Below are 26,136 nucleotides of genomic sequence, written 5' to 3'. Positions count from 1 at the left end.
ACTCTTGTACTCTACAAGTCTAAATGAACTTTAAAAGGAAAAAATATATATAAGTGAAAGCAAATGAAACCCAAAGCCATACAGCCATTAATAAAAGCACATTAAAAAGCATCTTGTCTCCATCCTTGTGCTTACCTTTCATTTTTAATCTGATCAGTAGAATTTAGAGTGATTACCATGGAGAGCACCGTTTTGGAGAACAGAAGAGGAAAGTTATGATTAGAAGCTATGAGCAGAAGAGGCAAGTAAGCTAAAGATTCAATCTTCTGAATGGTTTTCGTGATTTGAATGTTTGGTTCTGTGAAAGCTAACTATCCAAATAATTGACTGAGTTTTTCACTTTATACTAAAACCTTTTGGTATTATGTAGACACTGCCTCAAAAATTTTATTTGGACCAGCTGTCAAAACTCACGTCTAATAGTCACTGAGACATTGCAAAGGTTGAATATTAAAGATGCTATCTTTTTTATTTTTTGAAGATGTTCTATTTATTGACATTGTCATTTTTGTCTAAACATCATCCAAACAATTACCACTCCTTAACCCAGGCTCTTGACCTAACACTATCCAAATTGAATTTGCCTAACTTTATTCACTCAAAAATTAATTTATTTTTCCCCGGTGGCCAGCATCATGACAGGGCTATCAAGGCTCCGGAGGAACTCATGGTCCAATAGGAGAAACAAATATGTAGGCAAGTTATTACAACTCAGTGATGAATATTGTGCTGGCTTCTTAATGTTGGCCTTAACCTTGTTTCACTTACACTGCCCTTTAGCTAATATTCCTTCTTTAAATGAACTCGTTATTACAAACTAAGATATTTATGTCAATATACATTTTATGTCATATCTACATATGAAAAATTAGCGATGCCTAACTTATAAAAAATAAATATATAACCACTGAAGTAGATACATTTTTTGGTGAACTACCTAAACATCCCCTTGCATACCGTGGGTGGAATGCATAGCATAGAAGTGGTGGTTTTATTGGCCATGCTAACGATCCTGACTTAAAGAATTTGTTCTTTCTTTCATTTAATGAGTATGGATTGAGTACCTATTATGTGCCAGATAGTCTCTGATAGTAATGACAATCTACTTGGTGGCTTTAAATAGTACAGGGACAGAAACAGTTTTTCACTTTAGAGGTTTAATTTTTAATTTAGTTTGGAAGATTAATAGCAAGGACATTGAGACTAGGAGATTAGAGGTTAAGACCCAGATGATGACAGTAATAGTTGGCATAGAGATGGAGAGAATCACTTCAGTGTATGTGTAGGAGGCCAAAGGAACAGGACTTAGGAGTTATTTGGTTGTGGAAAATAAAGGAGAGGAAGGAGTCAAGGATGATCGCCAGGTTTCTGTCCTGGGTGACTGAGAGCAGTTAGGTATCACATTCCTGGATTCATCTCGTACCTAACATGTTTAGTGGATCATTAAAGTTCCTTATCTCCACCTTAGAGATTTACTGATGAGATATCATGGTATTAGTTTCACTGGGCATTACTATAAGGCTAAGTTTACCAAAATAACTGTATGCATATTGGTGCGCCGAGGCAGAGAGATAAATTGAACCAATTAACTTTAGGCCTGAATTAGACCCCAAGCTGCATTTTGCCTTTCTGAAAAATTGAATTCACTCAACGACTTTGTACAGAGGCAGTCTAAGATGTCCTTCAGTCTCAAGTCTAAGTTCATTTGACTGGGTAAAAGAAAATAAAAATCCAAGATTCTGAAGAAATAACGTGGTCCTTGACTTCTCATTCCCCTTTAAAACACACACACGCGCGCGCGCGCGCACACACACACACACACACACACACACACAAGAATTGTTGCAAATGATGAGGAACAGATGGCAAAATTGTCCAAACACCAGATAACGTCACTGCAAGCATGTCCCCTCCTTCAGGTGTGGTCTCCACTTCTGCTGCCTCAGTCAATAATGGATGTTCCTGATGAAGCAAGCAAAGGTATAAAGATACCTAATTATTCCTCAGAACAGAGATGTCAGTCAGTACAGTGAGAACAGCCACGCTGACCTTCTGTCAACAGGAGGAGGATCCTGTTACAGTCGCTCTTTGCTGCATGATCCAGCAAGTTATTATTTAGCCTTTCTTTACAGTAAAAACCAACAAGTCAAACACATAAGCACTTCCAGTAAACTGACCTATAAATTACAGGACCCCCCCACACACACACACTTTTAAGGTAATTACTTTCTTCATTACAAAACCATCATCTAATCTTCTAGGCAACATATACTGAAAGTTGGAGATTTATTGACACAGATTATAGAGCAGACTGGAGAGCCCAAAACCCTAAAACACAAAGACTATTGAAATCTTTAGGATCTTGGATTCTTAAAAATACTTTTTCTGTAGAGGTGAGATCCAGAAAGTATGAATGACAAGCATAACTAGAAAGTGGCAAGAAGTGGGAGGAAAACACAGGCTGATTTCTAATCCAGTCCAAAACTGACCAGGAGGAGCAGTGGTCCTGAATGGCTCACAGATCTGCATCCAGCTTTTAGCAATTACATTCAAACATATCTACTCTTCAGGAAGACGGGAGCCCATACCCCAGCCCCAGGCAGTCATTTTCACATGTGGCTCTAATCGCATTGTTGAGAAAACAGCTCAAAGTGCCAAAGACATTGATGCAAGGTCCAAAGCATCATCTTTATATAGAAAGCACAATGTATTCTATTTTTTTAAATATATCTATTAATTTCTACAGCGAGTTCTTAGAATTTCACTGTAACAAAATAGACACTTCACCATTAATGAAAGAGTGATTTTCAAGCAAATCTTTGATCCAGGAAAATCATTCTGGTTCTATGAAAGAGCTAGTGTGCATACGTTTACAAAAATGAAGCTAACATTTAAAAACTTCTTCACAGAATCTCACTTGAGAAAGGGTGGCTCATAATGGCTAATCAAAAATTTTTTTTTCCTCTCAGAATTGCTTTTTAAAGAAAGCTAAACACAGATCCCACCAACTTTTTAGTGCTGACATTCAGAAGCTTTTCTTCAGCAGGAGTCTTGGGAGCTCTATCTTTACAGTGCCTGGAGCTGAGGAGCGGGCCTTGGGAAATGAAGCCTTATTCAGATATCTCTATGAGCAAGAAGAGAAATACGCTCAATTGATTTCTTTTTAATCCTTGAAAAAAAAAGTATAGTATTTAGAGTATAACCATATCACATTTAATATCACAGTCCTTGTGACATTCCTTGATCAGGCTAGACAACTACAAAAGCTATGGTGGATTATGTCAGTCTGTCCTGTTGATGAAAGTATAAGAGCCTACTATGTGCTACTCAGTACGAAGAGAATGAGTGGAAGATGAAAGGAAAAGATACACACATAACAGGAACACCAACTCCCAAAGACTTTATAATGCAATGGAAAAAGACAGATGTTAAAAAAAAAAAAAAAAAGCAATAAAGGGGAGGAGGGCACCTGGGTGGTTCAGTTGATTAAGTAGTTTAACTCCTGATTTTGGCTCAGGTCGTGATCCCCAGGCAGTGAGATGGAGCCCTGTGTTGGGCTCTGCACTGGGCGTGGAGCCTGCTTAAGATTCTCTTTATTTTTCTGCCCCTTCCCTGCTCTCTCTCTCTCTCTCTCTCTCTCAATCCCTGTCTCAAAAAAAAAAAAAAAAAAAAAAAAAGAAGAGACGCTGAACATTTGAATGAAGATATTTACATTCTGTCCTGGAATTATGTTAATGAGTCCTATCTCAGTCTGGAGTAAAGGAGGAAGGGTTTTTAAATCCTCTCTATGTGCACTATTTCATTTGTTCAATCATTTAATCATTTAGCAAATATTTCTCGAGGATCAACCGCAAGAACAAAACAAAATCTCTGGCCCAACAAAGCTTTATTCTAATGAAAGATGACAGACAATAAGAAAGAGAGGAAAGAGAGAAAAAGAAAGAAAGAAAGAAAGAAAGAAAGAAAGAAAGAAAGAAAGAAAGAGGGGAGGGAGGAAGGAAGGAGAGAAGGAAGGAAAGAAGAAAGGAAGAAAGAAAGAGGGTTTTCCAGTTGTCACAGTACTATGGGGAAAAGTTAACAAGGTAAATAGAATAGGGCCTACAAGGGGGCATAGGTGATAAAGACTGAGGATGCTTCTGTATAAAGGGTGGATTTATACAGTAAAAATCTTGCTGAGACCTGAGCTGAAAAGAGAATGTATTGAAGGAGCGAGATGAGTGGAGATCTAGGAAATGGAAACGGTGTTTGAGTCAGCAGCTGTAAAGGCCCAGACACACACCAGGGAGGCCTGTGTGGCTGGAGCAGAGTGAGCAGAGAGCAGAGTGATAGGAGATGATATGGAAGAAGTGCCTGCAAAGTGTAGATGCAGGTTGAGAACATCTTCACTAGCGAGAGTCACTAACTTAGTATCAAGTCATATATTTATATGAATCTCCATTATGTCAGGAGGAAAATCGTCAGTGATAAAATCACAGAATATGATTGGAAGGGTTTCAAAGGAAAAGTACATTAAAATTAATATTTTAGTCCCTGACAATCTAGTCACACCACATAGAAGAGTGGACCAAGGAACATGATTAATAAAAATCAAAAGAAAAAGGCCAATAAAATGTAATGCCAATTTTCAAGAAATACACAGTCCAGTAGATTTCTTTAATCCCCACAACAACCTAATAAATTAAGTATTATTTCCCTCAATTTATAGTCAAAGAACTGATGTAAGTAATGTGCTCTAAACTGCATACATGGTGGACAAGTCTGAATTTAGTGCCAAATCTTTTATCTCTACACTTCATGCATTTTTATTCTAAAAATGCTGCCTGTTTAAAGATATCGCCTTTTCTCTTGGCCCTACTTTTGTAAAAACTTGATTTAGGCCAACTCCATTTAAAAGAAAGACATACAAAATAGAACTAGATAACTAACAGGCTGCTTCTTTATAGAAGAGAGAAAACTGAAGGTAGAATATTTTTAATTGTGTCTAGAAGGTCAAAAGTATTTACAGTTTGATATTGTGAAAAAAAAGTCCCTGTATTATATTCAAAAGTAACCATAATTTGTTTTCAAGAAGTCCATTTCATTGTGATATATATGTATATATATACATATATATATATATATATAAAAGGGAACTCAAATTGTCTAGCAATTTTCATTTGTACAGAATACTTTTTCTTTTTTTAATCTCTTTTTTCAAAAGTTAAAAAACAACCCCCCAAAACCTAGCAGAATCCCAGTAATTCTCATTAGTTTTTTTTAAATCCCTAAGAACTTTTTGAATGTAAAGAAAAATGTTCAATAATTCTTTTCTAATATATTGTGCTGTCCCACAGAGGAGGTGTTTAGAAGGTTTCAGAGGGAAAGCAAGTACATTAAAATTAATAATGGAGGTAGATCTTACTTAACGAATTAAACTTTTGTAATGAATATCATTGCAAGGCTAACACGTACTGAAGGTTAAAATTCACCTTCTATGTGAATCTCCTTCTTGCATTCTGATGGGGCAGGTTGCCCCAGGGAGAGGATTGTGAAAGAAAGAAAACAAAACAAAACAACAACTAAAAAAAAAAAAAAAAAAACCCTTGGAGGTGTCCATTCACAACAAATATGTTAGTAGTTCCTTCCTTGAAGAGTTGAAATTTGCCCTGCAGTTAAAAGATGTTCCTGTCTTCTTTATCATCCTTTGTAATCAGATAAGTAAGGAAGATCACAAGTGTCACGTCCCAGCCCTGGGGCAGTATCAGACTGAGCAAAAAGCTGCTTTCTTTGCTCTAGCTTGCTAGATGCATTTTCACATCATGAGATTCTTTACTGCTTGAAAAATTAACACTGGTGAATCCCCTTAATTGGCCCTGACTGGTTGAACTTGGGAAAGGTGCCAATTATACAATCTTACTGATTTCCAGGGTTTACAAAGTACACATTGTCTGAGAGACAGTCACATTTTATTTTCTGATTTACTTTTAAAGATGTATACCACTAAGCAGTAAAACATTCTCAGAGTATTCTAATTAAGGGATGTTTGATTCATTAAGCTGTTATGATTCAGAATGAAAAAATCTGAAGGACATGGTAAGCAAGAATGGGAAGTATAGAAGGAATACTGTCTAGGAAGGAGAAAAACCTCAATTCTGGTTATCTTATTATAAAATTGGTGATGGTGGTAATGATACTGAACAATTATCTATAAGAGATCCTCCAGATCTAACATTCCAAAAGATGTGCTAGCCTCTGGTGGACTTCTTGTTCAGATGTCCGAGTCGGCCATTCGTCAATGGCTTTCTCATTAAGCAATGTTGAACTGTTTTTACTGAATCCCTGTTTTAGAGTTTCAGGGGAATATTCCAGTTAAGCGGCAGTGCCATTTATCATAGACAGATGTCATTATCTATCTAGAGATTTTTCTTTCGTTCAAATGATTTCCCAAGATGGGCATGTGCTTCCCCTTAACTTTGAGGAAGGGAATATATAAGAATAATATTTTATTATTTTAATGTTTTCTTTTCAATATTTTAATATTAAATTAATATCACTTAATGTACGTTAACTTAATGTAATGTAATTAATTTAATTAATTTAATGTAAATTGAGACATGTTTATATCTCTGTAACCTTTTTTTAAACCATGTTATTATTTCAACAATTCAATTTTAGTATGCATTTGGCTGCAACTTCTCCAGATAGGACAAAGTGCTCAGTGTCCTATTCTCTGATATTTCTTACAAATTAACCTTACTGGAATAAACTTGTACAACGACAAGGAAGGTTTACATCTGGCAATACTCCTTGAAACCACAGCGGCCTCGAACAAGCTTTCAACCCCCCCTTGACTTCACAATGTACCAGTACAATGAAGTCAACCATGCAATCCCAGGGAACTGTCAGATTTTTGCTGTTTTCTTTTAATCGACTTTGGAGAATTGTTTGTATGTTCTAAATGGATAGGTGCTTTTTTTTCTATTCTTCATAGTTTCTCTTATTATTGTTTTGTGCTCAGAAAACATGGTCTGTATGATTTTTGGTTTCTGCAATTAGTTGAGATTGTCTTTATAGACCAATAATACATGGTTAATTTTCTGTACTATATGTGTTTGACAAGACAGGGTATTCATTGTTTTTTGGATACAAAGTTAAGTATTAAACATGCTAATAGTGTTATTTAAAACTCTAGATCCTTTCTTGTTTTTGTCTAATTGTTCTGTTATTTCCTAGGGAGCTGTCTCCCACTGTGATTGCAGACTGATCATTTTGCCTTTGTACTTTTAAATGTTTTTTATTTATATACTTTAATGTTGTTAGATACACAATGTTCATGACTGTTATATATTATGGATTTTTCCTTTTCTCAATATGAAATACTCTTCTTTGTCCCTTTTCATCCTTTTTTCTGGGACTCCATTTTGTCTTATGTTAATGTAACAATACTTAAACTTTATCTCAGTTAGTATTAACCTGGTATGTATGTCTTGTCCTTGATTTTAATTTATCTCAGTAATTTATTTTAGATATCTCTAGTACAAATACTACCAAAAATTTGCTACTACTAGAAATTTATTGTGGTTACTTATATCACTTGGACTTCTTCCCCTCATAATTTAAATTTTCTGTTTGCTTTCTTATGGATTGTATTTATCTTCATAGTCTCCTTTTGTTCTTTTTGTTGTTGTTGTTACTTTTCTTTTAATGTTTATTTATTTTTTGAGACAGAGAGAGACAGAGCATGAACAAGGGAGGGGCAGAGAGAGAGGGAGATACAGAATCGGAAGCAGGCTCCAGGCTCTGAGCCATCAGCCCAGAGCCCGACGCGGGGCTCGAACTCACTCGACCGCGAGATCGTGACCTGAGTTGAAGTCCGACGCTTAACCCACTGAGTCACCCAGGCACCCCTCCTTTTGTTCTATTGATTAAAGGTGGAGTACATTATTGTATTAATGTGGGAGCGGCAAGATTTGTTTTATTGAGATTTCTATATAGTTTGAAGGTCATACATTCTGTTTCAATTTTTTCAGTTTTTACCCTTATGTTTCCAACACATATATACTAAACTAATAAGATCCCCTCTTTGCCCAGTTAGCATATGAAATCCCTTAGCATATGTCAATGATGCTATTCAACTAATCTATTGATTTTTTTATTGTAACATCATTTGAAAACTACTTCATTTTTTGAATTGGTGATATATACACATATAAAAAAATGCAAAAAGTACGCAGAGGAATGTAGTCAAATATAAGTCTTTCTTACATCTCTGCCCCCTGGCCTTTCCAGTTCTCTTTCAGTTCTTCCTCCTGGTACTAATTTCTTGTGTATCTTCCCAGAGATAGTGTGTACATATGCAGCCTTGGAGTCAGGCTTTCAAACACACATTCATGGGGCGCCATGGTGGCTCAGTCGGTTGAGCTCCTGACTTCAGCTCAGGTCATGATCTCATGGTTCATGAGTTTGAGCCCCATATTGGGCTCCATGCTGACAGCTCAGAGCCTGGAGCCTGCTTCAGATTCTGTGTCTCCCCCTCTCTCTGAACCTCCCTGGCTCACACTCTGTCTCTCTCTGTCTCTCTCTGTCTCTGTCTCTCTCTCAAAAATTAATAAACACTAAAAAAAATAAAAAAATAAATAAACACACACACACACACACACAGCAGTATCATACTCCACACATGTTTTGCTTTTGTGTTTTGTTCATTTTGCTTTTGTTTTTACTTAGCAATATATTTTGGACATCAATGTAAATACATATGGGGGCGCCTGGGTGGTTCAGTCAGTTAAGCGCCAGATTTCCACTCAGGTCATGATCTCCCAGTTCGTGGGTTCAGGCCCCAGGTTGGGATCTGTGCTGACAGCCTGGAGCCTGCTTTGAATCTGTGTCTCCCTCTCTCTCTGCCCCTCCCCTTGCTCTCTCTCTCTCTCTCAAAAATAAAAATAAACATTTAAAAAATATGAATACATATGGAACCATTTCTTTTTTTGATTTTTTGATTTTTGTGCTTTTCTCTAAAGAATTTTTTTACAGATAATACATTTATTGAAGAAGCAATACATTCATACAGTTCAATTTTTTTAAAATTAAGACATACGGTAAAAACCCTGTAGCTCTTATTCCCCTCTTTGCCCGGTTTTGAGCCCCAAACCAGAAAACCACTATTTTCATTTTCTTGCAATGTTCCAGAGTTTTTCCGCACAAGTACAACACAAATGTATATATTTTCCTCCTGCTTATTCACAAAAGATCTCAGAATATACACTTGCCTTTTTACTTCACATTGTTATCTGAAAAGAACTCTCAGTATCTTACCTATAGAGTTTCTATATTTATTTTGACATTAATTTGAATGTACCATATTTATATAATGAATCTGCTATTAAGGGACATTTAGTTTATTTCTCACTGTTTGCAATTGTAAGAAATGTTTCAATAATTAGCCTTTTCATATATTATTTCATTCACTTTGCAAGTGTGTCTGTGCAAGAACATCACTTATACTCATGAATATTTGTAGAATAAATTCTTAAATGTAAAATTGTGAAATCTTTTTAATGCATGGGTTTCCCTTGTATGGATGTACTGTAAGTTATTTAACCAGTTTCCCACAGATAGATATTTTGGTTGTTTCCACATTTGTGCTAATCCAACAAAAGACTGCAATTAATATTTTTGTATACACACAATTAAAATTTCATGTGTGTGCATGAATATCTAACTTTCTGGGAGTTCATTTGCTAGATCAAGTGCATTTGCTGGATTATAACTTGGTTTGTATTGCCTAACTGCTCCAACTGGTCTTCATATAGATTATGCTGACAGTACTCTCACCAGCAACATATGGGAGCTTATCTTCTCACAATTTCACCATATCATGTTATCAAAGCAATTAAACTTTATTAATCTTATAGGTGAGATATATCATCTAATTGTACTTTTCGTTTGCATTTCTCTTACCATAAGTGAAGCAGAGCATATTGTCAAATATTTAAGAATCCTTTACATCCCCTTATCCTTGCCAATTTTCCTATTGTATTTTTGTTTTTTACTTGATGTAAAAAAAACTCTTCACATATTGACAATATTACTCTTTTGTGACAAACATTTGATTTCTAAAATCTCTACTTGTTTATTTTTTATTGATACAATAATCTCTTAGAATTCACAGGTATTAATTGTACTTATTTAAATTCTTCTTCTGGTTGTCCTATTACTCCAAGAATGTGGGATGATCTTTGATAATCCCTGTACACCTGCTTGCTGTGTTTTCTCTAAGCCATCAGTGATTGCAGGAGAAAGATAAGATGTACTGTCCACAGTCTACTGGTGTCTTGTTTTCCAAGTGTGGAGGCCCGTAGCACTGTTGGGGCTTGAGGAGCCCCTGCCTCTGGCAATACACTGCCTTCCAGTCTCCAGAGCTTTCTCACGTTAGCCCCTGGGCCAGCTCAGCTGCTGCCTCTAATTCTTCTTACAAGCTGGACACCATGCTCCCACATGTGGGAGAGAGAAGAGGGAGGGTCTACCCTGCAGCAATAGGGAGAGCTGCCGGTCACACACTGGGATGTGTGCCTAGGGACCCTTCCTTCCTGTAACCACTAACTGAGCTTAGTCTTCCCCAGAATTGTTCCCACCAGGGTATAAGTACTCTACTGTGTGTGTGTTTGAGCCACGTTTTCTCAAGGTTATTTCTCCCATGATCTGATCCTATATAATTGGTTTTTTGTTGGTGGTTGGTTGGTTAGTTGGTTTTAACACTTGGGAATTCCTCAAGATTTCTAGTCTGCTATTATTACTCTGAATTCTCAGGACAGCTACTGATTTTTCATTAAAAAATATTGTTTCTGTCATCTTATGGCATTTGGGCTTAGAATACTATCTTGATCTAATCTCCCTAAATTACTTTGAAGACCCAAAAGGTAGGAACAGTTACCTACCTTTTTTTTTTTAATTTTTATTTAAAAGAACATTTTTTTAATGTTTATTTTTTAGAGAGAGAGACAGAAAGAGTGCAAGTGGGGGACGGGCAGAGAGAGAGGGAGACACAGAATCCAAAGCAGGCTTCAGGCTTTTAGCTCTCAGCACAGAGCCTGACCTGGGGCTCCAACCAAGTGATCATGACCTGAGCCAAAGTCAGTCACTCAACCAACTGAGCCACCACGTGCCCCAGTACCTCCTTTTCAAGTACAGTTTTGTTCACTCTGAGTTTCTCAAAGTCAGCATGATAAAATATATAACTTGGTACTTGCTTAGCATGGTGACGGGCTTGTCAGAAGAATCACTAGGTGTTTATTGCGTGATGAAAAGGCAGGAAGGAAGAAAAGAAAGAAAACAAGAAAGGAATTAAAAAAAATTATTTCTATTAGGGCCAATCCAACGTGGCTTTTTTTTGTTTTTTTTTTTAATTTTTTTAATGTTTATTTATTTTTGAGACAGAGACAGAGCATGAATGGGGGAGGGTCAGAGAGAGAGGGAGACACAGAATCCGAAACAGGCTCCAGGCTCTGAGCTGTCAGCACAGAGCCCGACGCGGGGCTCGAACTCACAGACAGTGAGATCATGACCTGAGCTGAAGTCAGACGCTCAACCGACTGAGCCACCCAGGCGCCCCTCAACATGTTTTTTTTTTTTAATATATCACTACATTCCAGGCACGGCTAGGCACAGATGTTCCAGAAGTGAATAAAACTCTCTCCTTGCCCTCCTAAAACATGTGTGGTGTGTGGATGAGAAAGAGAGAAAAGATTAGAAACATGCTTCCTAAAGTCCGAGAGTTAATATCCTAAGGAAAAAAACCTATTAGAAATATGTGGCAGCTAAGTCTCCAGGCTCTAGGGGAGAGCAAAGAAGGTAATTACTTCGTAATTTGAACTAATAGCGAAGGCTGTTTCAAGGTGACTAAAGCCAGAGGTGGAGGAGAAGTGGAAGCCTAGACCACATGTTTCCTTATATGCACACAAACGGTTTTGCAGATATATCTCCAACTCTTCCATATACTCATGGTCATAAAACGAGCAACAGCTGTACACTCTTAAAAGATGGCCAAAAAGTAAAGTTCTTTGGAAGTACACATGACAGATAAACTATCACATGAAAAAAAAATAGTTTCAAATATTAAAGTAAGTTATCTTTTGAACTTTGTTAACTTTCAAGTAAATGTGGCTTTTAGAATACAATGGGCTTGTGCTTTTATGCACTGAAGTTATGCTGGGAAAGAAGCTCAATATTAGCAAGAGAGGGGTTGGCTTCTCTGGTGGGTGCTCCACTCTGAAAACTTAACAGCTCACTTCTGCTCTCCAGAATGAATAGCCCAGAGTGAACAACCCTCACCAACTTAGCCTGATACAAAGAAGAAGGGCAGGATCCCTGCAACCAGGGGAGCGATGGGGCAGGGTGGGGAAGGCAGGCAGCAAGGAGGCCAAGGGAAGAGAGATCTCTGTGCTCCCATCTGAGGCTGACTATGATCTAAGAGGTGACACAATGCACTAAACTCCGGGAGGATGTTTTTCAATATCCTCCAAATTTTGCCTTTTGCATACTGTGGCATGTAAGACTGCTTTTTTTTTTTTTCTGATAAATAAGCCCATCTTCCAGATACCTTGGGCCCCAGATGTGAGGTGGCATTACAGAGTTATCCAGCATGCAGCCACCTTTCTTCGGGATGGCATGAGGTGATAACAGGCACTCCAGGTAGGTGAGGGTCAAGAGGACAGGCCCTGGAGACAAATGCCCTGGGGAGTATAATCAAGTTGCTTGGCCTCTTCTTGCCTTAGCTTCCTCGGCTAAAACATGAAGGTTATGATGGTAAATTAGCTCTTATGGTTGTGGTCGGGATTAAACAAAATTGTATACATAAACTCTGGGTATAGTTCTTGCCACACAACAAATACTTGAAATGGTTATCTTTTTATCACGATTTATTTCCTCATACCACCCAGCTGCAGTACTTTCAATCAGTCATTCTTCAAGTGTGGTCCGGGGATTGCAGAAGGTTCTGAAACCCTCTCAGAGGGTCTACAAGGTCCATACAATTTTCACGTAAGTATTATTTTCATAATGGTAATAAATACCTGATTTTATTTGCCTTATTACTCTTGTCCTCTCAGGCATGGACAGTGGAGTTTCCCAGAAACTACACAGCATGAGATACCACAGTAGATTAAATGCAGAAGCATATGAAAATCTAGCTATCTTCTGTGAAGTCAGACATTAAAGAGATTTTTAAAAATGTGGTACAGTTCAACTCTTCTCACTAAATGTCTTTGCTTTAAAAAAATATAGTACCTTTTCATAAAAATATGTTAACATGCAAAGGATTTATTAATATTATTTTAAGTAAATTAACACAGAGATATTTTCCTAATTTCTCAGTTTTAACTTCTAACACAATAAATATAAATATATAGAACTCATGTAAATAAAAGCTCTTTGGATTCCTTAATAATTTTTAAGAGTGTCCTGAGAGCAAAATATTTCAGAACTGCTACCTTAACTCACATGGGTAATCATTAGGATAATTACTTTTTTCTCTATTTATGATTTTTAATCTATTTTTTTATTTACAAAGAGAATGGGGAGATTTAGAGTATAAAAATAACCAAAGAGAAGGATTAAATATCCTATAATTAAACCATTCAGTAATAGCCATTATTAATATTTTGGCACATATCCCTCTGGTGTTTAGTCCATTCATATACCATGCACATAGAATTAAAATGGGATGATATGGTACATAGTATTTTGAAACATTTTTCTTTTACTTAAAATACATCATATCATCCATTCTTATCATTAACTGCTCTACAATAGCCTTTATGAGGACCACATTATCATTTATTTCATTAAGCTCTTATTTTTGAACATTTGTTGCTCACATTTTTTCACATTATAAACAATGTCATAGGATGTTAAAGGATGTAATGAACATCATTTTTATACATAGTTGATTATTTCTTAGAATATATTCCTAGAAGTAAAACCATCATGTCAAGTGTATGCATATTTTTAAGACATTATGTTACCAGATTGCTCTTCAGAAATATGCCAGTACATATTTTAGCAGTTTATATTTGACACCCTTGTTATTAATCATTGTTTCATATCTTTGCCAGCCTGCTAGCTTGAAAATGGTATTTCGTTGTTAATTTACATTTCTTCAATTACCAGTATGTTTATTTTTTCATATGTATCTTGGCTTTTTATATTTCACTTTCTGTAAAATGCCTCTTGGAATAATGAATTTCCATTGAACTGATACAGCTTCTAAATATTGCTCACTTCTCTCAAGTACCAGTTTCTATACTGGAAATATTAGCTTGTAAGATACAAGTGATTACATAGCTAATACAGTTTTTATATATTTATGAATATCAATATAATTTTTTGGGGTAAATTCAGTTGCTGAAAATTCTCCCCACTATGTTTGATCTTTATGAAAATGTGAATTTCACAGAAAGAGGCAACAATCATCCATATGATCTAGCAAGTAGAAACAGTTTAACTAGAACTGTGTAAATTACAAAATGCTATTCAAAAGTAGGGTAGTACTATTCTTTCAATGTTTTGGTCACAACTAATTTACTTAGCCTATCTGGATAATATCCCAGCCAGGCAAAGTTCTCAAGAATGCTACTGAGAAGAGAAACCAGACTTAGGTGGCCCTGGAGAGAGATCTAAGGATGAAAATGGCAGTTCCACAGGACAGGACAGGGTAGGATAGGATAGGATAGGGCCACCTGAGACCCTCACAAACAATGGCATCATTAAGATACTAGATGGGCAGGGGCTGAAGCAACATAACCATCAGTTGGAAGTTGGACTGAGAGAGCATCATAATTCTGATGCCTGCCCTCTTCTCCCTTCTCTCTTTGACCCCTCCCCATCCATCTTCTGGGGCTAAAGTGACAGAAGACCCATGGGGAAGATGCTAGAAAGAGCTGAGCAGAGCATTAGCCCCCAGCTAGGGGCTTAGACCAGTGATGGACTCCAACATGAAGAGAAACCCATGCTGATTGTACAGCTTAGTCCACACAACAGGAACAGAAGTCTTCTATAGAGCCAGGGTCACATCTCACCAAGTCAACAACAGCAAGTTCCTAAATCATCCCTGTCCCCATTAAGAAGGGCTAAGGAAGCATTTTAGACCAAGGTTGTACCTGAGCAGAGCTGGGGAAGGGATAAGCCAACTGAATACCAGCCACTGCTAAAGACTTCTAATGCCACTAATCTCATTCTGTCGCTGAAACTGCAGGCAGAATACTGCACACAGTGGGCTTGTAAATATTTGTTGAATGAAAAAAATAAGTAAATAAATGGGTAGATAAAATTTGTAAAACCCAGGAAACTAAGTAACAAATGATCAGTATTTTCAAAAATTGCTGTTACCTCTTCAAAATAAAGATTTTTTTTAACTAAAAATAATGGCGAAAATAAAATATTTGCCTTCATTTATGTCAATGGCCATTACATCTATTTAAGTTTCCTACTGGGAATCCTAATAAACATTTAAGCCAACCTTGCCAGTTGGCACTTAGAGAGAATTAAGCACTGGATTACAAGAATGGTTTCTTCGGAAGCTTTGAAGTCTACTGTTTTAGGCTGTATGATCACAGGAATGTCTCATCCACTTCCCTTTCTCCTTTATTTTCTAATCTTTTGTTAAAGAAAAGTAGCTATAAACATGCCAACCTGTGTTGCTATAATGATTTTCTTAGTTAACACTGTAGTTAAGGTTACATACAGACTTTTACTGTAATCCCCTTCTTTACCAGTTCCCAAGGTTTTGAACACATCCCCTCAGCCTAAAGCTTTCCAGTCTTTGTTCCTCATTCAGATAAACTTTAAACTTGGCCTGCTCAGCTGCTTCTGAGAAGAGAGAAAACAAGAGGTGTAATGTTTTGCCCATGAGCGTTAGAAAGACTAACTTACAAAAGTTGACATATTCTTCACGGCTACTCGTTATTTGGGAAAGACGTCATCATTCAGGGAATTATCACAGAATCAAAAGACCAGGAGAGAAGAATCAGGTGATGTCTGAAAGCCAGTTTGGATCTTTTGACTGAACCTACTCAGATATCTTCACAATTTCAAAATGTCTGAAAAGCAGTCTATTGATAGATGGTTATCCCATATGCTAGAATTATCTACTCAGGGGACGAATACCATTAAATGTGAGCTTTTTTATACTCTTCAGGGTAATACTAGATAGGTAATACTATTCAGTGATTTACTTTGGTATAAAAATTAATATTCGGTTCATTAATGGTTACAAAATCAAAACTTCCTTAAGTTTTTGAATTTACCCCACAAACCTTACAAGCCTAACACATTTCAGCAAACATTTTTAAAGTCCTTAGATTAATTCGTCCATTTACAGATCTAATTAAATGCCTTAAAATATTTTTAACTATATTTATAAATTCAATATATTCCCTTTTCCTTTAAATATATTTTCTGGCTTAATAAACTCTTCCAAAGTGTTTAATAAATCATGCAAATGTCATAAATTGAACATAAAATTTTAATTCTAAACCAATTATTCAATTCCACGTGTAAAACTTGAATTATAAATCTGGGATTCACCCTAAGAAGCCAAATTCTCTTAAACAAATTGCAAACGCTTAAAATGCCAAACATGTACAGATCTCTTTATGCAAAAGTATTAATACTATGGGTTTGAATTTTTATAAACAGTATATATTGAATTCTGTATTGAGGGGGACTTAAAAGTTGTTTATTTGCTAACAAGTAAGTCTTCCCAAGCAAATTTGGAGCATACCTCCTCAGGCACTCAAGACCCTTGACCCTTCTGTCATGTTAATGGTTCTTCTTTCCTAAGTCACTTTTCTCCATTTCCTTCTTCTTTTCTAAGTTCTAGTGCTTGCTGGCCACCAACACAAAATCCAGAATTAATGCTAACTTCTTAATGAGGAGAAATTTAGCCATTCTAGGAAAGCTTCTCCTGATTAGGCTTGTCCAAGGAAGTCTTATCTTTCTCATCCCAAAAGTCCTATCAAGCTTAGCAACTAAAATCCAAGTGGCCTCTGAGTATCTGGTGTCATTACTAATGTTTGTTCCTCCTCTAGAATGCAAAAATAAAGTAAGATATTTTTTTTCTAAATAGCACTTATTTTCCTTCCAGGTTAATTAGGTGTAAAGTTTCCTCAGGACAAAGATCATAACTTTTACTCTCTTTTTAACTCCACACTTGGAATTATTTCTAACAATGTTTCTGCTGGTTTGTGTGGACCCAGAAATCATACTTGTCACCTACATGGTGTTGTCTTTTGAGAACAGGTGTAGTAAATTAAAGATAGGTGGAGATTTTTTGCTACTCATCCTACTGAAGGTTGGGGAGTCTATTTTCCTCGCCCTGAATCTGGGCTGACAGTCATCACTCACTTGAGTAACAGAGGCATGATAGAGAAGGATAGAGATAGAGTCCTGGACCAGCTCCAGGACTAATCTTTAAAAAGACTGATAGCTTCTGCATTGCCCTCTTGGAGCTCTGAGCCACCTACTACGAAGTCTGACTTCTTTGAGGCTGCTATAAAGTGAGGAAGCTCAAGACCAGTGAAGAAATCGTTTGTAGGTGCTAGCCAACAGTCACCATCACTACCACACATTTGAATCCTCTTGGACATACAGTTCAGTTAAGACTTCCGATGACTCTAGCTGGCATCTGACTGCAACTGCCTGAAAGACCCCAAGCAAGAACCATCCAGCTGAGCACAGTCAATCCACAGAAATATGAGAGATAATTATAATAAATTGTTTTTGTAAGCCACTATATTGTGGAATGGGTTTTACTAGGCAGCAATAGATAAGTGGCATAGCAGACAATCATGACTATGGTTCTAAACCTGAGCCTTTGGTGTTACTTGTGTTTAGTTGTTGAAATACATTACAGTCTTAAAGTACGTCCAGAGAAACTTTTGACATCCAACAGCATCTGACAAGTGTTTAGGAGTTCAGTAATCTGGAGCATGTCAGGATATCCCCTTTAAAATAAAGGACAAGGTGTATGGAGTGCCTGGCTGACTCAGCCGGTTAAGTGTCCAACTCTTGATTTCAGCTCAGGTCACCATCTCACCATTCATGAGTTTGAGCCCTGCATCAGGCTCTGTGCTGACAGTGTAGAGTCTGCTTGGGATTCTCTCTGTCCCTCTCACTCTGCCCCTCCCCATCTCTCTCTCTCTCTGTCTCTCTCTCTCTCTGTCTCTCAAAATAAATAAACTTAAAAAGTTTGTAATGTTACAATAAATAAATAAAATGAAATAAAATAAAATAAAATAAAATAAAATAAAATAAAATAAAATAAAGGATAAGTTGTTGCATCTTGCATACCCTATGGCTAAGGAAAAGACATAGTGCTTAGTGACCCATTTTGAATTTTGGAGGTAGCACATACTGCTCTTAGGAATACCACTCTGATTTAGTTGTTGGACAACTTGGAAGACTGACAATTTCTAATGGGAGCCCAGAGCAAAAAGAAGGCTCAGCAGCAAATACAGTCTGCATTACAAGATATCCTACCCTTCAGACTATATAACCCAACAAATTCAATGGCACTAGGGGTACTCATGGTAAAAACGTGGAACCATGGTGAACACAACTGTGAGGTCTATGGGAAATGACAATACAAAAGCTACAGTAGAGAGACACTTCAGATTTTGGAGTGAGACTATCTTCCATGGCAGAAACTATACATTTTGCAAAGTAGTTCCTAGCTGCTATTAAGGTCCAATGGAGATTAAATCTCTAACCAAATGGCTAAGTGTTGCAGCCCATTACCAATTGATATTTCCAGATCTACCAAGTTGTAGAGTCAGACAAGTGCAGCAACAATCTATCATACTATGGAAATGGTACAAAATCAAGACCAAGAAAAGTGAGAAAATATAAAAAAGCTCCATGAACAGGATTTCTGAATCCCACACCACTTACTTCTGCTGCATTGATGCCTAAACCTCAATTCACACATAACCTCTTGTTGAGGGGATGGGAAATATTCCTAAAGCCAGCTGATGGAAGAGAAAAAATCTTAGACCTGGTTCATAGCTGAGTCAGAACAATATGTTGTATAAACTGAAAATGGACTCCTACTGCAATGTAGTCCTTCTTTGAGAGTGCCATATATGTCATTTGTGAGGCACAATCCTTCCAATGGACAAAGCTGGGAGCAATATTTTGATTTTTTTACTTTTTATGTAATAGAAAAGTAGCTTGAAAAGGATATATTTATTATATCCTTATGTATACATATATATGTATATATGTATTATAGGAAATATATACATATATACCTATCTAATATATATACACACACACAAACACACACACACACACACACACATACACATTAGAAAATGGGTTGGCTTGTTGCTCAGGGCATGGAAGGAGCAAGTTTGGAAGATTAAAGAGAAAAAAAAAGTCTAGGGAAGAAGCACACAATGGACCCACTGAAGTGGGTACAAAGTGGAAACAAATCTCATGCTACTGCCCACCAGGGAGCATCCAAGTCAGGGGAGACACTCAACAATGAGGCTGACTCATCCTGTGACTCAACCTCAGCCAGTCTCCCTCCTCTACCACCCCCATGCTTGCACAATAGGGTCAAGAATAGAATCACCATGGTGGCAGGAATAGAGGCTATGAGTGTTCCCAGTGGTATGGTATGAGTCCCCACTCACCAAGGCCAAACTAGCTGCTGCTACTGAACACTCAGCCTGTCAAAGTGTTAACAACCTGAGACAAAGCCCTTGATAAAGCAGCAGAGTTTGAGATCATCCAGACATTTAATGTCAGGTTGATTACATCAGACCCCTTTCACCCTGGAGAAGGCAATGATTCATCATTACTGCAATTAATACTTACTGCCAAATGGCTTTAATTTTCTTGTCTGCCATGTCTCTGTCAGCACCACTATTCAAAGGCATATAGAATGCTTGATTTACTGTCATAGGATTCCCATACAATATCACTTCAAATCAAGAGACCCATTTTACAGGGAAGGGTGTGCAACAACTGATGTATGACAGAGGGATCCATTACTTCTACCACATAGTACATCACCTGGTAGCAGCCAGCCTACTGGAACAATGGAATTGCTTGCTTACTAAAGGCTCAACTGCGGCGCTAACTCGAGACAAAGGCCTATACGGAGTTGGCACACTGCCCACTAAAATCAAATATAGGAGCTAAACAAACAGCTGTGCTTTGCCCCCCAAAGCTAGAATAAACAGGTCTAGACATCAAAGGGTAGGAGTAAGATTTGCCCCCTCTCACTATCATTCACAGTGGTCTACATACAGAATGTATGCTTCCTGTCCCCACATCTTTAGGTTTGACAGGATTAGAGGTCCTGGTACCACTGCTTCCACTAACAGAAACAGTAGGAGTTCCATTAGCCTGGAAGCTATGACTGATGCGTGTTACTTTGGGTTCCTCTTCCCAGTGACCTAGCCAGCAAAGAAAGGAGCACTTTGAAGATTCAATGGCAAATTGGTCTTAATATGTGGTGCAATTAGGGGTTAGACTGGATCAGATGCTCTTTGTGCCCTGTTTCACTTCCTCTTGATCTTCTGATTCCATTTGCAATTGTGGCTGTGGTGACAGTCACATAGCAAAGGGGTGAAGAGTTCCGATATTGACCACATCTTGCCTCAAGCATGTCTTTGACTTGCCATTGTATTTTTCTGATACTAAAGGAGTGGGACACCTACAGGTATTTACTGGGCATGTATGCTTGCATTGCCCAAGTGCTGGAGAGTTAACCTCCCTGAAGCAACACTCAACCAATAGGAGATGGGAGCCTATGGACAAGTGCTTCCAATTGCTGACTCCTGGGATCACTTCCCAAGTAAACTACCTAACTGCAAATTTTTTTCTCAGGCTCTGGTCTCCTGGGTAACTCAAGCTAAGAAGAAAATCAGTGAGAGTCAACATAGGTCTTGCAAATAAGATAGAAAGTGATTCAGATTAACAATAAAAGCTTTTATTCTACAAACACATCAGTTTCAAGGGCAACAGAAAACATCAGTTTTGATTCATCCTACCCTCCTCCTACCATAAACCAAAATATACTCCTTTGCAAATTCTTCCTCAGAAGAATTAATAATAATTCAGAAATTAATAAAGAGAAATTATTATAGAAAAGAGAGCAGATTTGTGTTTGTTTTCTGTTCCTCCTGCAAATTACCACAAACTTAGTAGCTTACAGCAAAACAAATGTGTTATCTTATGAGTCCTGTAGGTTGAAAGTTCAACACATGTCATTGGGCTAAAATCAAGGTGTGAGCAGGGCTGAATTCTCTTCTGTAGGCTATAGGGAAGAATCTACTTCCTAACATTTTCCAGCTTCTAAAAGCTTCCCACATTCCTTGGCTCATAGTCCCTTTCCTCCATCTTCAAAGCCAGCAATGGCACGTTGAGTTCTTTTTATATTACGTCACTCTGACCTCCTCTTCAATCTCCTTCTTCTGCTTTGAAAGACCTTTGTGATTATATTGGGTCTACCCAGATTTTGCAGATTTCCCTGTGCTAAAACCACCAAATTAACAACCCTAATTCTACCTGCACTCTTAATTCTCCTTTGCTGTATTCATAGGTTCCAGAGATTAGGATATGGACATCCTTGGGAGTAGGATAGAAGACATTATCCTACCTACGACAATAGTAAAGAAAAAGAGAGTTTATAGATTTTCTTTAAGTCTACCTTCATATCTATTTTAGACCTGAACTGTTATTTAAGATAATAGAACTTCAATTTTTTGGTTATAATTATATTGATTTATAACATTTGATTACATTAGGCTAGCAAGTCCATTTTCATTTTATAGGTGAACAGAATTGGATATGAAAAACAAAAGAAAGGACAAAAATAAATGTAAGACAGTGAGAGGGAAGGAAAAAGGAGGAAGGAAGAAGAAAGAGGGAGACAAACAACTTTTATTTTATTTTTACTTATGGAAAGTGTGCTTAGTTACTGAACCAATGAGGTCATTAGGTTGGTGTGATGGTTAATTTTATGTGTCAACTTGACTTGGGCTAGGGGATGGATAACCAGATAGTTGATAAAACATCATTTTTGAGTATGTCTATTAGGTTGTTTCTGGAAGAGATTAGCATTGGATGCAGTAAACTGAGTAGAGAGAGTTGCCCTCCCCAATGTGGGAAAATATTATCCAATCCACTGGGGCCTAGATGGAACAAAAAGGCAAAGGACAAATTCCTTCTCTCTTCTCAGGCTGGGACATGAGAGCTCCTGACCAATTCTTACAAGAAAGCTCTTAAATATATCTCTATATATTCTAACAAGTTTGTTTCCTAAAGAACCCTAATATAGTTGAAGAATACTGTCTGAAGAGGAAGAACCTGATTGCTTGAAGTTAATAATCTCCTTGCCACTCAAAAGCCCTGATGACAGATTTTGGTCATCACAGCTAGTCAAAAATCTAGTCAAGTTGAACTTTCACTAGCACTCTTTGTTAATTATAATTTAAATTATTTGCACATTGCAGGTTTTCCAGCTCAAATTTTCTTGAAACAACTCATATTATTCTTGATCCTGATAATATGGACAATGCTGAAGAGTCAATGGCAGACCATAACATCCTTTGGGAAAATAAATGGGCATTAACAGATAAAATGTATCTTACAGGCATCTTCAGTAATTAGCATTCATTGTTCTTGTGTGAATCGTTCATATTTCATAACCTCCCAAATCTGATCTGTACAATTAAATGTGATAAAATGTTTCAATTGACACCATGTAATATTGTATTTTACTATTGATCGCAATCCACGTGATTAAGGTTAATTCTGCAAGACACATTTCTTTTGAACCAGTAAATCCAACAAAAGTGATAAAGAAATGGCAGGGAGGTGACATCCTGAATATGCATTTGGCACTTCAAAACAAATGGATTGTTAAAAAGTTATTTGAGATTAGTTGAGCATGAGTAGGTATTTATTGCTTTCTTCTTGGCCAGAAAATTGTTAGAGAAGTAAGGCTAATGGTAAAAATATTTCCTCTCATAAAGCATAATCATCTTTTCTTGAGAAGATTGGTTTTAAAAGGTCCTAGTGCTTTTAGATATTGTGTCTTTTCCATTATGCCAAATATCAGTTTACTTCAGGAAGTCAGTAATATGAACTATGATATATTTAGTACAGAGAACTAAAGAGAAAACTGGAACCAGAAAGATAGTTCAGGAAGGGAAGTCAGTGCTTATGCCATTCCCTACCTAATTTGGTACTTCGAATTCCTTTTGAGACTAAATTTCCACTCCTGAAGACATCTGTTCCTAGAAAAGCCTTCCCTCTGCCTAACTCTCAAATTATTTCCTATTTCGATTGTTCTGATCTCTACTGGCAAAGAGATCTATTGATGTTCAAAAACATTAAGGCAAATAGTTAGGAGGCAGATTTACAATCGATCATACTTGTGAACAGGAATTGAGGGAGACTTCCTATAAGAAAAAGTAGGTAAATCTGGTAATTTGTGGGGTTTTTTTATGATTTGGGGGTGGAGAAGGTCACTGTTGGGAACTGTACACATGTATTATATAAGTGGACTCCTCTTATATATTATATTATAATTTTATATTATTAATTTCATGATTTTATATATTATAATTTATAATTTTATATTATTAATTTTCTCAGAAGAAATGAAGGTAAAATAGGTAATGTATTGCAATATGCTGAAAATGATGCAAGTTGTCCTCTTTTCCTATGTCTCCGTAATATAAGCAATAATTAAAAGCTTTTGGGGAAAAAAGTGACTATATTAAAAAAATTCATCGTCAATGACAAAAAGTCACAGACAATGTCTAGAGACAATACACAGACAAAATTGCTCTCTTTTGATGTTTTATTTTTCATCATACCCATTAAAGAAATTCTGACACATGAAGTCTTTGTTACATAGTTGTCCACCAAATTCTAGTGAATAACCTTCGAAGGAAAAATATCTAGGGCACAACAGTTAGAACCCCATAATGAAGAAATTTATGTTACCCAGAAGACAGCAACTTAAGTAATTTGCTTACATCTGTATAGTGCTCTGGCCACAGAACTCTTTGATATCTACAATCTCATTTGACTTTCACAAACTCCCTATGAACTTGGTATTGCTAGGGAGGCACCTCTGACCATCCATATTAGCTGAAAAAAAACTGTACTCAAGAAGTCTTAGTACTTACCAAGTAAGTGAGCATTTAAACATGAAACTGTGTTTTATCCAACTCACTAGGTAACTCCTCAAAGAACTCATCAGCTAAAGACACAATAGGAATTGAAAATGTAAACACACCTCAAAAAGGCTTAAATAAAATTCATATAAAACTAACCTCTAATGGGTTATAATGTGCTGTTTTGTATGTAGCTATTTAATTCCCCCCCTTAAGATAAAAATAATTTCCTTTATGAAATACTTGTCATATTGCATAGCTTTATCCTGTAAAACCACTGTATTCACCATGTTATGTCTGGAGTAAGTTTTAGAAAGAGAGTTCTTTAAACATAAGTGATAGGAAATTATACTGCTGTGCATTTACTTGCTTTAATTAATCACAGCTTATGACTGGTGTGTCTGGCTGGCTCAGTCTGTTAAGCCTCGGACTTTGGCTCAGGTCACCATCTCAGAGTTCGTGAGTTCAAGCCCCATGTTGGGCTCTGTACTGACAGCTCAGGGCCTGGAGCCTGCTTTGGGTTCTGTGTCTCCTTCTCTTTCTACCTCTCTCCCCGCTCTCTCTCCCTCTCTCTGTCTCTCTATATCTCTCTCAAAAATAAACATTAAAAAGAAACCATAGCTTATTAATAATGCAAACATGAAGCATATCTTAATACCAATACTGACATCTGTCATAATATCTGTATTGTAAATAAGAAATTTTCTGTATGTAAAGATTTTTTTTATTTTTATTTTTTTAGAGAAAGAGCACAAGTGGGGCCAAAGGGCAGAGAGACAGAGAGACAGACAGAGAATCTTTAAAAAAATTTTTTTTAATGTTTATTTTTGAGACAGAGAGAGACAGAGCATGAGTGGGGGAGAGGCAGAGAGAGAGAGGGAGACACAGAATCAGAAGCAGGCTCCAGGCTCTGAGCTGTCAGCACAGAGCCCAACACGGGGCTCAAACTCGTCAAATGCGAGATCATGACCCAAGCCAAAGTTGGACGCTCAACCTATTGAGCCACCCAGACGCCCCGAGAGAGAGAAAGAATCTTAAGCAGACTCCATGATTAGCATGGAACCCCATGCAGGGGCCTGATTCCATGACCCTGGGGTCATGACCTTAGCTGAAATCAAGAGTTGGCCCACTCAAGGGGCTCCTGGGTGGCTCAGTCGGTGAAGCGTCCAACTTCGGCTCAGCTCATGATCTCACGGTTTGTGAGTTTGAGCCCCGCATCAGACTCTGTGCTGACAACTCAGAGCCTGGAGCCTGCTTCTCCCTCTTTCTCTGCCCCTCTCCTGCTTGTGCTCTGTCTCTGTCTCTCAAAAATAAATAACCTTAAAAAAAAAAAAAGAGTTGGCCACTCAACCAAGCCACTAGTCCCCCCATAAAGATACCTATTTTCACGTAGTCCCATTTCTATTAGAATGGTCAAATTAAGGGGCGCCTGGGTGGCGCAGTCGGTTGAGCGTCCGACTTCAGCCAGGTCACGATCTCACGGTCCGTGAGTTCGAGCCACGCGTCAGGCTCTGGGCTGATGGCTCCGAGCCTGGAGCCTGTTTCCGATTCTGTGTCTCCCTCTCTCTCTGCCCCTCCCCCGTTCATGCTCTGTCTCTCTCTGTCGCAAAAATAAATAAAAAAACGTTGAAAAAAAATTAAAAAAGAATGGTCAAATTAAGAGGAAAGCTGTTTCCATTTCCAAACATCTCCATGTTAAAAAATATTTGTATATTATTATTATTTACCCTTTTGTGGTTTTGACAGTTTTCAATTGAGAATATTACCAAATTCCAGTCAGTCAAAGCACTAAAAAATAAGCATGGCTCTCTAGGACTGATAATAATAAATTCCATCTAATAAGTATCTGTCATGTACCAGGTACGTACACAAGTTACTTCACTTGATCCTTATACCTTCAGGAACAAACTCTCAGATGTTATTATTCCATTTCATAGATGAGAAACCTAGAGAGCACATGTAA

This window comes from Prionailurus bengalensis, chromosome C2, assembly GCF_016509475.1.
Source record: "Prionailurus bengalensis isolate Pbe53 chromosome C2, Fcat_Pben_1.1_paternal_pri, whole genome shotgun sequence".
In the NCBI taxonomy this organism is placed as follows: domain Eukaryota; kingdom Metazoa; phylum Chordata; class Mammalia; order Carnivora; family Felidae; genus Prionailurus; species Prionailurus bengalensis.
The sequence above is the reverse complement of the archived record's forward strand: the minus strand, read 5'-3'. Positions refer to the sequence as shown.